The sequence below is a fragment of the Bubalus bubalis genome, chromosome 18 (assembly GCF_019923935.1).
Source record: "Bubalus bubalis isolate 160015118507 breed Murrah chromosome 18, NDDB_SH_1, whole genome shotgun sequence".
Taxonomy (NCBI): Eukaryota; Metazoa; Chordata; class Mammalia; order Artiodactyla; family Bovidae; genus Bubalus; species Bubalus bubalis.
This window is the reverse complement of record NC_059174.1, coordinates 19,228,281-19,241,752: the sequence shown is the minus strand read 5'-3', so window position 1 is coordinate 19,241,752 and position 13,472 is coordinate 19,228,281.

The following is a 13,472-nucleotide window of genomic DNA, read 5'->3' as shown; positions in this document are numbered from 1 at the left end:
ACAGCAACCAGAGAGTAGACCCCGCTGGCCACAACTAGAGAAAAACCCATCCAGCAACAAAGACCCAGCACAGCCAAAAATAAATAAAGAAAGAAAATTATTTTTAAAAAGAAGAAGTTTGGCTGAAGGAAAACCAACCCAAAAACCAGAGCAAGGTTTTTGAAGAGCACATGGTAAAGATGAGTTTGGAAAGGGAGGGCAGAAGGAGCCCCAGGGGGCTCAGAGGTTTTCTAAAAGTAATTTTAAGTTACTTAAAAAAAAATTAAGTTAGAATAGTATAATATTTTTATGCAGTCATTCTCAAACTTTAACATGTGTCAGAGTCACTTGGAAGGCTTGGTAAAGCAACCAGACCTTCTGAAACCACCTGTCTAGGTGTGGGGCCTGAGAATTTGTGTCTCTAACAGGTTCCCAGGTAACATTGCTGCTGCTGATGATTCAGAACCACACTTTGGGAACCATTCTTTTAAGTCTGTATCGCATTCATTAAGGACAAGCTTTGGTTTTTGAAACTCTTTATTTCAGGAATATACCTGTTTATGTGCACTAGAAAGTGTTACTCACTCCATCGTGTCCAACTCTTTGTGACCCCGTGGACTGTAGCTCACCAGGCTCTTCTGTCCATGGAATTCTCCAGGCAAGAATACTGGAGTGGGTTACCATTTCCTTCTCCAGAAACAAGTAGTAGTAAGACATAAAACTAATTCTTTGGAAAAATAAAATTAAGGAGCCACAAAAATGGTTCGAAAAAAGAAGGCCAGGTGGGAGAATGCAGCAATAATACAGAAGCATGAATGGGAATGGAGAAAACATTTCAGGAGATTTTAAGACAGACTATTCTGAACTTACTGACTAGATATGCAGGGAAAGGGAGAGGGCAGAACCAGAGATAAAGCTGTGGTTTCTAGCTCAAGTGGCTGAGCAGATGAAGTGCCTTTTAAAGGAATAAGGAAGTCAGAGAAGGAGGCCAGTACAGTTGACTCTTAAACAACGGGGGTGGGGATGGGAGTTAGGGGCTCCGCTCCTCCAGAGTTGAGAAGTGAGGGGGGGATGGATAACTTTACAATCAGCCTCCACGATTCCACAACCACAGATTCAAACAACCACAGATCATGTAGTACTGTACTATTTGTTTTAAAAATAGGCATATAAGAGGACCCCAGGAGTTCAAAACTGTGTTGTTAAAGGGTCGTTATAGAGAATATACAAGATTATCAGTTCTATTTTGGACAAAGAGTGTTGCTGGAATTTGGAGAAAATTGGTAGTAGATACCCTGACTATATAGCACAGAATTTAAGATAGAGTCAAACAGAAATGTAGGATTTAACCCAAGAGGGTAGTTCAAGTCATGACAGAAGACGAGATGCCCCAAAAATAAGAGAAAGGAGAGTAGGTACACCTTTATGGTTGAGAAGAAAAAGGACCAGAGAGGAAGAGAAGTTCCACATGTGTACTAGAATTGGGACTTAAAATATATGTTTTAAGAGTGGATCACGTTCACAAAAGCTTGAAAGCTCCTGAATTAAAGACTGAGGCCCTTTCTCTAGAAAAGAAACTGACATTTCCTTGTCCATCTTCCCAAACCAGGTATCAAACCCATGTCTCCTGCTTTGCAGGGGGATTTTAGTGACTTATTATAGAGTTAGGACTCCAATCAGTATGATGAATATATTGACCAGCCTGGGTTCCTGTTATAAGTACCAGGTATGTGAAACTTACACACTTATAGGTATTTAAATGCATTATCGTGTCCATAGTGGACCACGGTCAACTCCCCAATGTCTGAATCCCCACTCTCATCTTGGAAAGGCCGCACAGTTGAGGGTTTGACACCAGCTCTAGTGACAGATTTGAGGTTAATCATATCCGGCCTGTGTTTTTGTCATGGTCACATGACCCAATTCTGGTCATTGAGACTGAGGGGGAGATTTGCTAGAGGCTTCCAAGGAAGTTCTTTCATGCACTTTAAGGAGAGAGAATCGGAAAGTCTACTCCCACTTTCCCCAATGAGACATGAACAAGGAAGCCAGGAGTCCAGATGCTGGTGATTACTATCCTGCAGCCAGACGACGAGGCTGGCACAGGTCCCTGCTGCCATGGCAGAGGTCCTAGATTCACCAATGCTGGGGCTGGAGGCTAATAAATTTCCTTATTGTTAGATCAGTCTGAGAAGAATATCATGTTACCAGCAGCGGAGCTCATCCTAACAGATGCAGTATCAACTGAAAGGAAGAGCCTACCTTAGTGGTTAAGTGCTTAGTGTCTGATGGTGGTGGTTTGGTCACTAAGTCATGACTGACTCTTGCAACCCCATGGACTGTAGCCCCCCGGACTCCTCTGTCCATGGGATTTTCCAGGCAAGAATACTGGAGTGACTTGCCATTTCCTTCTCCAAGTGATCTTCCTGATTCAGAGATCGAACCCACGTCTCCCACATTGCAGATGATCTCCTCCATTGCATTCATATTCCTTACCGAATGAGCCACCAGGGAAGCCATTGTCTGAACTTTGAGTGCATATCCCAGCTCTGCCACTTCATGTCTGTGTGAAGCTGGGTCATCTACCCAACCCTTATGAGCATCAGCTTATTAATCTGTACAGTGAGGCCATTAATGTACTGTGGGGGTTGTTTGCCAATGTGGGCTATCTTGAATCCAGCCTCCCAAACAACCAACTCTTTTGGGGGAGATCGCAAATGCGGTATAATGTTGGTGAAAGATGGAGTCTGCCTGGCATTACTGATGCTTAACAGACAAGAGCATTTTTTTTCCCCCTCCCCTGGCCCAGCCACATGGCAGCTCCAGATGCAAAACTCAGCAAATCCAGATTGAGGGACTAGGACCTGGAGAAGACTGGAAGTCATGGTGATTGAAGCAGCACAGGGGTCACCAGGACCAGCTCTCCCCTGCCACCCGGCTCTCAGGGGCTCACTGGGTCCCTGCCCCTTTCCACAGCCTTGAGTTCCAGCCTTCTGACAATTAACATAAGGCCAGTTTCTGAAGAGCAAGAGTCATCACTTACATTGTAGCCCCCAGTTTCCTTCCAATAAATTCCCTCCTTCTGGAACAGCGAGTCAGCTTGGGTTGCTTGCAGCCAAGAAGGCTTGCCAGATAAAAGCGCCTCCTTGTCAGGCTGTTGTGAAGCTTCACTGCAATTGCACTCGGAGAGTTGTACACTGAATGCCTAGCTCAGGACGCGGCAGCTCTTGAGACGATTACAGACTCAGATGGCCCCCATGAAGGGATGAACTGAGTTAAACACAAGGTTTGGAGTCAGCAGAAAGGATGCACAGAATCCTGGTTGCTGAACTGGCCACTCTGCCCTCCGCACTCAGATTCTGGCTACTTCGGATGTCCTGTTTGCCATCTCCGCCAAGAATTGGCAACACCGGGTGAACACAATGGAAGAAAGGCATAGACCCATCCAACAGCCACACCAAACCAACAAGAATGTTGAGTGATGATTTGGACAACAAATGTTCCTTCTTAACCGTGGCTCAGCAGCCCTAATGTGAAAATCACTTCACAGTCTGGGGATGCACAGACAATGGGCCCCAGGAGGAAAACAGATGAAGGTGAAGGGCTCAAGGGCAGAGGTCCAAGACCAGCTCTGGAGATCAAACAGTTATCCCAGGGACGTGCCTGTAACTGCTCCTCCTGGCCTCTTTACCACCAAGCACGCTTTAAGTGGTCAAACCTGCTTTTTACCTGACGGGTCTGAATCAGGCATGTGGCCGTACATTATCCCTTAGTACATTCCACACACCAAGGTACCGACCGTCACCATCAACAATGTCATCATCAACAGCATCTTTTTCTTCTTCCTAACATTTATGAAGCCACTATTAACCCCCAGGGACATGCTGCACATTTTCTGCACGTTACTTCTTTAATGCTTAGAATTGCTTTATGAGGCCAGGTACTATTACTGTCATGAATAAACTGGTGCTTGGAGAACCTGGGTGACTTGTCCAAGGTCACATAGCTAACAAGTGATGGAGCCACAATTCACCACCAGGATTGGCCATGCCCTTAACCACTCAGCTCTGCCCCAGCCAATGATGGTTCCAGGATACTGTCTTTCCACGCCTCACACTCACGTGTTCTGACTCTCATTTCAGCCTGCCTTATTCTCAGCAGACCTTTCTCGGCAGCCTGAGCAGCCACAGAACAGAACTTTTGCTAAAGTACCTTTGTGGTTTTTATTTGGAAGATGAGTTTTAGCCCTGGTTGGGGCTGGTGGTGGATCTACACTGTAAACTCTTATGTACGTGCCATAAACATGGCCCTTCATGGGGCTTCCCAGGTGGCTCAGTGGTAAAGAATCCACCTGCCAATGCAGGAGACTCAGGAGATGTGGATTTGATCCCTGGGTCAGGAAGATTCCTCGGGGAAGGAACTGTAACCCACTCCAGTAATCATGCCTGGAAAATCCCATGGACAGGGAAGACTGGTGGGCTACAGTCCATGGGCTCACAGAGTTGGCCATGACTGTTTATGCGTGCACAGGACTGATGACAATATACTGATGATGGCCATTGAATGTCACACGCAAAGGCAGAGGGTTGGGTACACACTTTCCTGTGAGTCTGGGCTTCAGACTTTGGATTTGTAAAATCTCCCCTGGCATACCAGTGCTGGGGTACTCAAGGAAAGCATTATTTATGAATGGGATTCTCAGGTGTTACACCCCAGATTAATTACTTTCAATCCTATTTAACAGCAGTCCAATGTGTCAATGATGGAAAAATGAATCACAGCCACATCACTTCGATGAGGAAAAAAAAAAATCAGAAGAAGCATGCATCTTTCTGAAAGGCGATTGTGCAGGCAGGCTCAGGCCGTCCCTGGGTGTGGGGGCGGTGCACAGAATGGGGATCCTGAGGGGAGCAGTCTTAAGAAGTATCAGGCCCAATACTACACTGCTGGGGACTACTGTAGCTCCCGACTTTTTACTCCTTCTCCTTTGATCCAGGGACGCAGGAGCAGAGCTAATCAATGAGATGTGTTGACAGAGTTGCCTGTAGAACAGCCATCGCTCAGGCCCGACACGGATGGCACCATCACGAGCACTGAAAGGCTGCCAGAGTCAGGAGGGAGGCTCATCCCCTGGCAGGCCTGTCTGATAAACGTCCCCCATAAGCTCACAGCGAAGAAACCATTTCCAGGAGGCATCACGCCACCAGCCTGTCACCTGGCCTCCTACATCCCAGCGGACATTTCCTTGTGTTGTTTAACCGCTTTACCCTGGCTTGCCAGTATTGAGCAGGCCGTCTCCAAGGGCCCCTCCGCCTATTTTATTCCCGTGGGTCATGCTGAGAGAGCAGATCTCCCGAGGAATGCTGATGGAGGGTTGGTGGCAGCTCCCGGCTCCCTGGGAGGTGTGGCAGAGACCCACATGCTGAGGAGAGGCGTTCCAGATTAAATTACCCCAGGGAGGCCACACCTCAACAGTCCTGCCTCATTTTTCGGAGAGGAAAAGGCATGATGCTGCCAAACTCATTGCCTAACAGGCTTTTTCCCTTCTTCTTCTGTCTTAGAAAAAAAAAAGTCTGGATGCTGCAGCCAAGGCAGGGCCAAGCGTTCTGTCTCCTCACTCCCGGCAGACATCCCTTGCTGGGCTTGGTCAGAGTGGGATGGGAAGTAGCCAAGAGCTGTAAGGCCTCGTTCTGAAATAGACAAGAGAGACACACCCCCATGGGGGCCCTCTCCTTCCTTACTCCCTACACGTGTTAAAATGGGCAAAACAGTTGCTCCGCTCACAGCATTCTTACTCTAAAAGGCAGGTGGGAATGGCAGGGGAGCTCTCACTCACCTGAATTTGAACCTATAGCATTAAGATGCCATTTTTCTGAGGGGCTTCCCTAGTGACTCAGTGATAAAGAATCCACCTGCCAACACAGGAGATGCAGGCTCGATCCCTGGTCTAGGAAGATCCCACATGCCACAAAACAATTAAGCCTGTGTACCACAACTACTGAGCCCTCGAGCCACCACAACTGAAGCCCGCACACTCTAGAACCTACACTCTGCAACAAGAGAAGCCACCGCTATGAGAAGCCCATGCACTTCAGTGAAGAGTAGCCCCCTGCCCTCCACAACTAGAGAAAAGCTGAACAGCACTGAAGACCCAGCAGAGCCAAAAATAAAATATTAATTAATTTTTTAAAAAGATGCTCTAAGGTCTTAAAAGTTAGGAAAATAGCCTAAGGAGATTATTCTACTCCAAAGTCAGCTTAGAGACCCAGAGGGTATTCACAGGTGGAACTGGGGACAGTAGTCTCTGGAGGAAAAACTGGCTCACCCAGTCTCTCAGCCTGAGCACTATGACATTCATTTTACGCCCTGTAACTATTAGTCGTGGGGCGGGGGGGTCATGCTATCCATTGCAGGATGTTTTGAGGCATCTGTGGTCTCCCTGACTAGGTGCAGGTAGCAAACCCCTCCCTGAGTCATGACAACCAAAAATGTCTCCAGACACTGCCAAATGTCCACGGGGTGGAAACTGCCCCCAGGGTAAACCGCTGCTGCAAAGGCGTAGAGGTGAGAATGAGCCTGGTATGTCCACAATCTAGAGAGAAAGTGAAAGTCACACGGTCAAGCCTGGCTCTTTGGAATCCCATGGACTATAGCCCTCCAGGCTCCTCTGTCCATGGAATTCTCCAGGCAAGGATATTCAAGCAGGTTGCCATTTCCTTCTCCAGGGGAATCTTCCCAACCCAGGTATCGAACCCGGGTCTCCTGCATTGCAGGCTGATTCTTTACCATCTGAACCACAAGGGAAGCCAGAGAGAGACGTTCCAGAGCCACAAAATTAACACCCACACCATCGAGCTGCCAAGAGAAGTAAAAGAGATGGACGGGATCTCATAAAACAATCTTCAGCAGCAGCGGCTGCAGCAACCTCTTATGAAGCGGCTCTCACGTGCCAAGCTTGTGCCGACCGCTCAGCACACACCACCATGCCTAACAAGTACTAGTGGTTATTAATGCCTGTGCCATGCACGGATGACTCAGAGTAATGGGCAGCCAGAGGGATCATTTTCACCAAATATGGACACCACAGCCAGGCCGCACTCACTGCCACACGAGAAGAGCTCCTGCTTTCTGGCTCTTCATAGGCGTGGTGTCGGACTGGAGATATTCCTGGAACCAGGATGAGCTGGAGAATTGAACCATGCACCTATTGGAAGGTGACTGGCCTAGGGGACCCATTACACACCCCAGCCCCACCTGGCATGCCCTGTGCACTTACTGGCCACTCAGTTCCACCCTCACTACACTATGAGTGGTCCATGATCTGCAACATCCACATCCTGATGCCTGGAGCTGGTTAGAAATTCAGAATCTCAGGCCCCAGCCCTGACCTTCCCATTCAGAATCTGCATTCTAACACAATCCCCATATCATGTCTGAAGGCTCTGAAGCTGAGACATTGCTTTATCTTAATAGTACAAGACATGAGTTTGAGCAAGCGCCAGGAGTTGGTGATGGACAGGGAAGCCTGGTGAGCTGCAGTCCATGGGATCACAAAGAGTCAGACACAACTGAGCGACTGAACTGAACTGAATAGTACGAGGCTGCTAGCATCTGGCAGCATCTTAGAGTGTGCACAGACCCATAGCTTTCTCTCACTAGATTCATTCATTCCACAAATATGTACTGAATGCCTGCCATGTGTCCTTCCCTCGTGGAGCTGACAGTCTGGTGGCCCCTCACCACCACCACCCCAGACAGGTGACTGTACAGGTGAAATCCCTCGGCTTACCTCGGAGGGAATGAATCTCTACCAGCTCAAGAGACTCAGGAAATTCTGCTGCTGATAACAAGAGCAAGGGTTTTTACTCATACATCTTTTCCCCAAATCTTGGCTCTTTCTCCTGCACCTATACTACTTTTCAACTATAGTCATCAGAGTAAAAAGAAGACACAGAAGTTTCTGCCTATTTTAACTACTAGGTCATATCGAAGGCAGGACTGGGGGCTGAGAGATCACTGAGACTGACGACCAGCTTCAGTTATGAACTCACCTAGAACCAGAGATGCTTTAATTTGCTAAGATGGGTTAGCTTTGCTCAAAGCAATTCAGTTTCATCAGTTCCAAAGCACCCATTACGAAAAATACAAAGCAATCACAGCTCCTGAGATTTTAATGAACACGTGCCCTCAATCTTCCTATCCTTTGAAATCAAGAAAGAAGTTCAGATTATGTCCATAGTGTGAAAACCAAAATGCCACCCCAAGTCCCTTCCTCACCTGGGCCTTCTAAAATCTGAAAACTTTTTCTGTTATCATTTATTTCCATTTAGTTTTGTTTTCTCATAGAGTTGTCTTGAGACCTGGTCTCAGGCCTCCAGCAGCTCCGTGCTGCCAAGGAAATTACTCAAGAGTCTCAGTTTTCTCATCTGTAAAATGGGGCCATTTGTGGGGCTAATGTGTGCACTGATTCCACCCCAGCCCAAGTCCTGGCCTGTGCACAACCAACAGCAACTACCTTCTCTCTCCATTTTTCCTGAGAACATTCCAGGGGGCTGCTGAGGGCTGATGGTGCCTGATGAGATTTCTAAGGGATCCTCCAACGCTTCTGTTTGAACTGTGAAGAGGACAAAGGAGCCCCATTCAAATGTAGAGGATGGAGCCCTGCAGAAGGGCTGTTGCTGCTCTACATGCCTGCAGGTGAGCTCACTGTTGCCTCTGACAGTGTTCTCTGTGTCTTTTGTGATGCGCAAAGGAAGAAGAAGACAGCCTTGAAGGTCTCAGATGGGGAATGAGGCTGTGAGTTGGCAGGGACACCTGACATTGCCCTGGCTCACCCAGCTCAGAGAAACACCCCACTGCTAGAGCTTTAGATCACCCCTGGGACAGAAGCTGAAGACACCAGTGGTCATTTCCCCAGCTTCCCTTGCAGCTATGAAGCCGTCACCAAATTCCCAGCTAAAAACTGACTCCTGAGCCAGGGCCCGTAAAGAATCCAGTTCGCTGAGGATGTCCCAGGAATGGGGCTGGTGGCAGCTTTTGTGGGCTCAGCAGTGGAGCTGTTTCCAGTGGCATTACAGCAAGACCCCTACATTCGAACCTTCAAATTACAAACTTTTCAAAGAGGCGAACGTGTTCGCATGTCCAATCATGTAAGTTAGTTCACGTGTCTTGGCATTATCTATAACAACTAAATATCTAGGTTAACTTTGTTGGACTTAGAAACAAATTGAACTTACAAATATTCTCTTAGAACAGAACCCATTTGTATGCAGGGGACTTATATAATGATGTCTCCTGGGAGCTCTTCTGGAGATCAAATCTAAGACAGTCCTGAATCTGACTCTTGCCCTCCCAGAATCTGTGAGCCCCTCCCCCAAGTCCCTTCAGAGGTTATTTGTCTGTTGAAATAAAACAGTGTCTTTTGCTGAAGCTAAGCACACTGATGGAAGCATCTCTCAGTTTGATTTCTGACCTTAAATGTAGCTTGCAGAGAGAAGGAAGTACACACTGATGGAGAACTCTGTCACTAACCCACCTCCCCTATGTCTGCCTGAGTGCTTCTCAAAATGAGGTCTTGGAACACATGCATGTGAGGTCATTAGCATGTACTAGGGTACTGATAAAAATGCAGATTCCTGGCCCATACTCCCCAGATACTGAATTCGAATCTATGGAGCTGTGGTTGAGAAACACGCATTTTTAGCAAGTCCTGTACCCACAATTGTTTTGCTCCCTCAATACGAGAACCACCAGTCTGAGATGCTTCCTAACCTTTTCCACAGACACCCCTGGAACACCCGTGTGGCTCAGGTGTGATCAAAAGTAGAAGCTCCTTGTGACCAGAGGCAATTGGCTCTTGGGGGCTCAGGCTGCCCCAACCCCCATCCAGCTTCCTTGAGCACTTACACACCACTACCCTCCTTGTGACCACACTGGCTGAGAGGTTCTGAGCTACCCCAGAGTGGCTCAAACTGTGATCTACGGATCAGCGCTTGGTCCAGTGTGTTGTTAATGTACCACACCCCAGCCAGAGAAACTGAAAGTAAGCAGCTAGAAGTTACTTTGGCAGGTTGCCAGAATAATTTGATGTTGCTGAGACTGTACAGGTGTGCCTTGCTTTATTGCACTGTTTTGGAAATTGAAGGTTCATGGCAACTCTGTGTTGAGCAGGTTGATTGGCGCCATTGTCCCCACAGCATGTGCTCACTTCATGCCTCTGTGTCACATGTTGGTAATTCTTGCAATATTTCAAACTTTTTCACTCTCGTTCTATTTGTTATGATGATCTGTGATCAGTGATCTTTGATGTTACTACTATGACTCGCTAAAGGCTCAGATGATGGTTAACATATTGTGGCAATAAAGTATTTTTAATTAAGGTATGTACATTGTTTTAGACATAATGCAAGTGCACACTTAATAGACTACAGTATAGTGTAAACATAGCTTTTATATGCACTGGGAAACCAAAACATTCATGTGACTTGCTTTATTGTGATAGCGGTTTTATTGACATGGTCTGGAATCAGACCCACAATTATCTCTGAGGTATGCCTGTACTACAGTTTGGGGCTTATATCTTGTATGACTCTGTTTTCTTTTCCATGTTTTTCTAATACTATATTTTTATTTTATTCTATGAAAGTATTGGTCCATGACATCCTAGAGAGATAAAGAAAAACTGAGCCATCAACAAAGATTATCCCTCATGGTCAGCTATGGACTATGGAATTTCAAAATAACCATCCAATCAATAATCCCTAAGTCAATTTGGATAGTGCTATAGTGCCTCAGACCCTGAACTCCATCTGATGCACCTGCCGGCGGGGGCTGTGACCTCTCACCACTCACAGGTCCTCGAATTCCCAGACTGGATTAGTATCTGGCATCAAAGCAATTTTTGTTTGAGAGTCACCAGTACTCAAAACCACAAGGAGAGGTTTACACTTGTTCCAGGGTCGATGCAGGAGCCAATGCCCGTGCCACCCCCACTCAAGCCAAGACCTGTACCCACATCAAGTGTGACCAAGCACCAGAGAACTTCTAAGGGCTCAAGTGTTCAAATATGACAGCGACAATTTCCATGTTCTCTTCAAATTCCTTAACGCACATCCATTTCCCATACTGGTGAAAATGAGAAACCTTATTTTTCAACTTTACTGAGCTATGATTTAAGAATACTGAACCACCCATACATAAAGTATACAATTTGATCAGTTTTGAAATATGTCTGTAATTCTGAAGCCTTCACTACAATCAAGATAGCAAACTTTTCAATTATCCCCAAAAGTTTCCCTGTGCCCCTCAGTAATCTTCTTTCCCTCCCTCCCCTCCAACCCAGGCCAATGTTAAACTACTGATTTGCTCTCTGTTACTATAGATTGGTTTTCATTGTCTACATGTGTGCTAAGCCACTTCAGTCTTGTCTGACTCTTTGCAACCCCATGGACTGTAGCCCTCAAGGCTCCTCTGTCCATGGAATTCTCTAGCAAGAATACTGGAATGGGTTGCTATTTCCGCCTCCAGGGAATCTTCTTGACTCAGGGATCGAACCTGTGTTTCTTAGGTTCCTGCATTGGCAGGCAGGTTCTTTACCACTAGCGCCACCTGGGAAGCCCTTCATTTTCTATAATGTTATATAAAAGCAGTGATACTTTGTGGTGTCTTTTGGTTCTGGATTCTTTCATGCAGCATAATACTTCTGAGATTCATCCACATCCCCGCAAGTATCAGCAGTTCCTTTTTCGTGGCTAATATTTCATTGCATGGATGTTCCATAATTTGTTTTAGACACTCAGCTGGAAAAGTCAAATTTTTTTTTTAAAGAACAATTTCCCTAATCCTCATAAAAGCATAATAACAAAAAGGAGGAGAGGAAAGGGAGGAAGGAAACAGAGCAACCTTTTTCAAGCCCGATTCCTCCTAGTGCTTAAAACCCTGAGTTGGCCAGAAAGTTCGTTTGGGTTTTTATACACTGTTACTGAAAAACTGGGATGAGTTTTTTTCGCCAACCCAATACCGATAAGGAGCATATAGTAGGTGCTTAATAAATTTGGGTTGAATGCATGAAAGAATAAATGAATGGGAAGCTCTGCAGTCACTACGGATTGAAGGGTATTTTTTTAAAGTCATAAAACTTCAGTTTTGAAAAAAATCTCAGAACTCCCTAATATAGTAAGGATATTTGAGAGGTCACCCACCAACACTGGGAGGTGACTCATAGACCAACTCGGAGGCCAGGAGGTGAATGGACAGAGCAGCCAAGCAAGACATGGAAACCTATTTAATGCAATGGTGAGAAACCACGGAACTGGCTGGCTTCAGCGCTCCCACAAATCATCTGAAAGGCTAAATCATGTTTAAACCCCTCTGATGGTGACCACTGGGAACTATGAAGGACACTCACGCATAATTTACATACTGCCAAGCTCCTAAGAGCCTCTAAATAAAGCCCCTGAGAGCCCCCGGGCACTATTTTTGAGGAGAAGGACATCAAGTGACAGATTAAATCGAGTCTGCTCCCTCAACGCTGGGGCAAAAAGCAAACTCAGCCCCTGCTCACTGACATCTGTGATGGTCTTAAACCGCATTTGCTGGCCGATGCTTCCCAAGGAAGCCGTTATTACATCGAGACCGGGGCACATGTGCTATCGTCTCTCCCGTTTTACACAACTCCACTGCTAACAGGTATACTTGCCCAGGCTCTTTCATTCTTTTTCCAGATTCTAACCATAAAATGTGTTTTAATCTCAAAGCACAGGGGAAGGGAGGGGGTTCACAAGAGCACTTTGCATTCCACCAGTAAATGTTAAATTACATTTGGTCACAACATGGTTCTAATACCAAGTCGGTCCATGCAGCAGCCACCGGAGGCTTTGCATCCAGAACAGACCAATACCTGGGGGGAGCAGGACAGACTGACAGGAGATTTTTCCATCTCAACCACTACATTTGCCTACAGAATACGCTACTATAATGCCCATGGTTCATTTTTATAATCAGACAAAAATGGAAAGCAAAAAAAGCCAGAAATGAGGGATCTAAGTGAACACTGTAAGTGATTTATACCTTTCAAGGGGGCCCAAAGGAAAACAGCACTCGTTTTATTGTTTTATTTTCTGCACAACTCAGAGGAGTCCATACCATCAAAAGGACAAATATGTGAGCCAGATAAAACAACCAGGTGCATACAGCCTGGAACCTAAGTAACAGGCCACTTACATGTCCACTGGTGTTTATGAACCTTCTAGAAGCATGAAGATGATCTATCCCTGGCCCAAAGGACCCACATGCACGGCAACAGAACTGGGTGCACACACAGCCTGTTCTAATTTTAATTTTCTCTATGAGTTGGGACTTCCCACTCTTACTTTTGCTCCTATACTATTCCCCTCAGGCCCAACACTTAACCAGGCACTGATAACAGGATCCCAGGAAATAATGTTGGATTAACTGAAAGGATTGATAGTGTTTGTTTCAGAGTTATTCTCCAT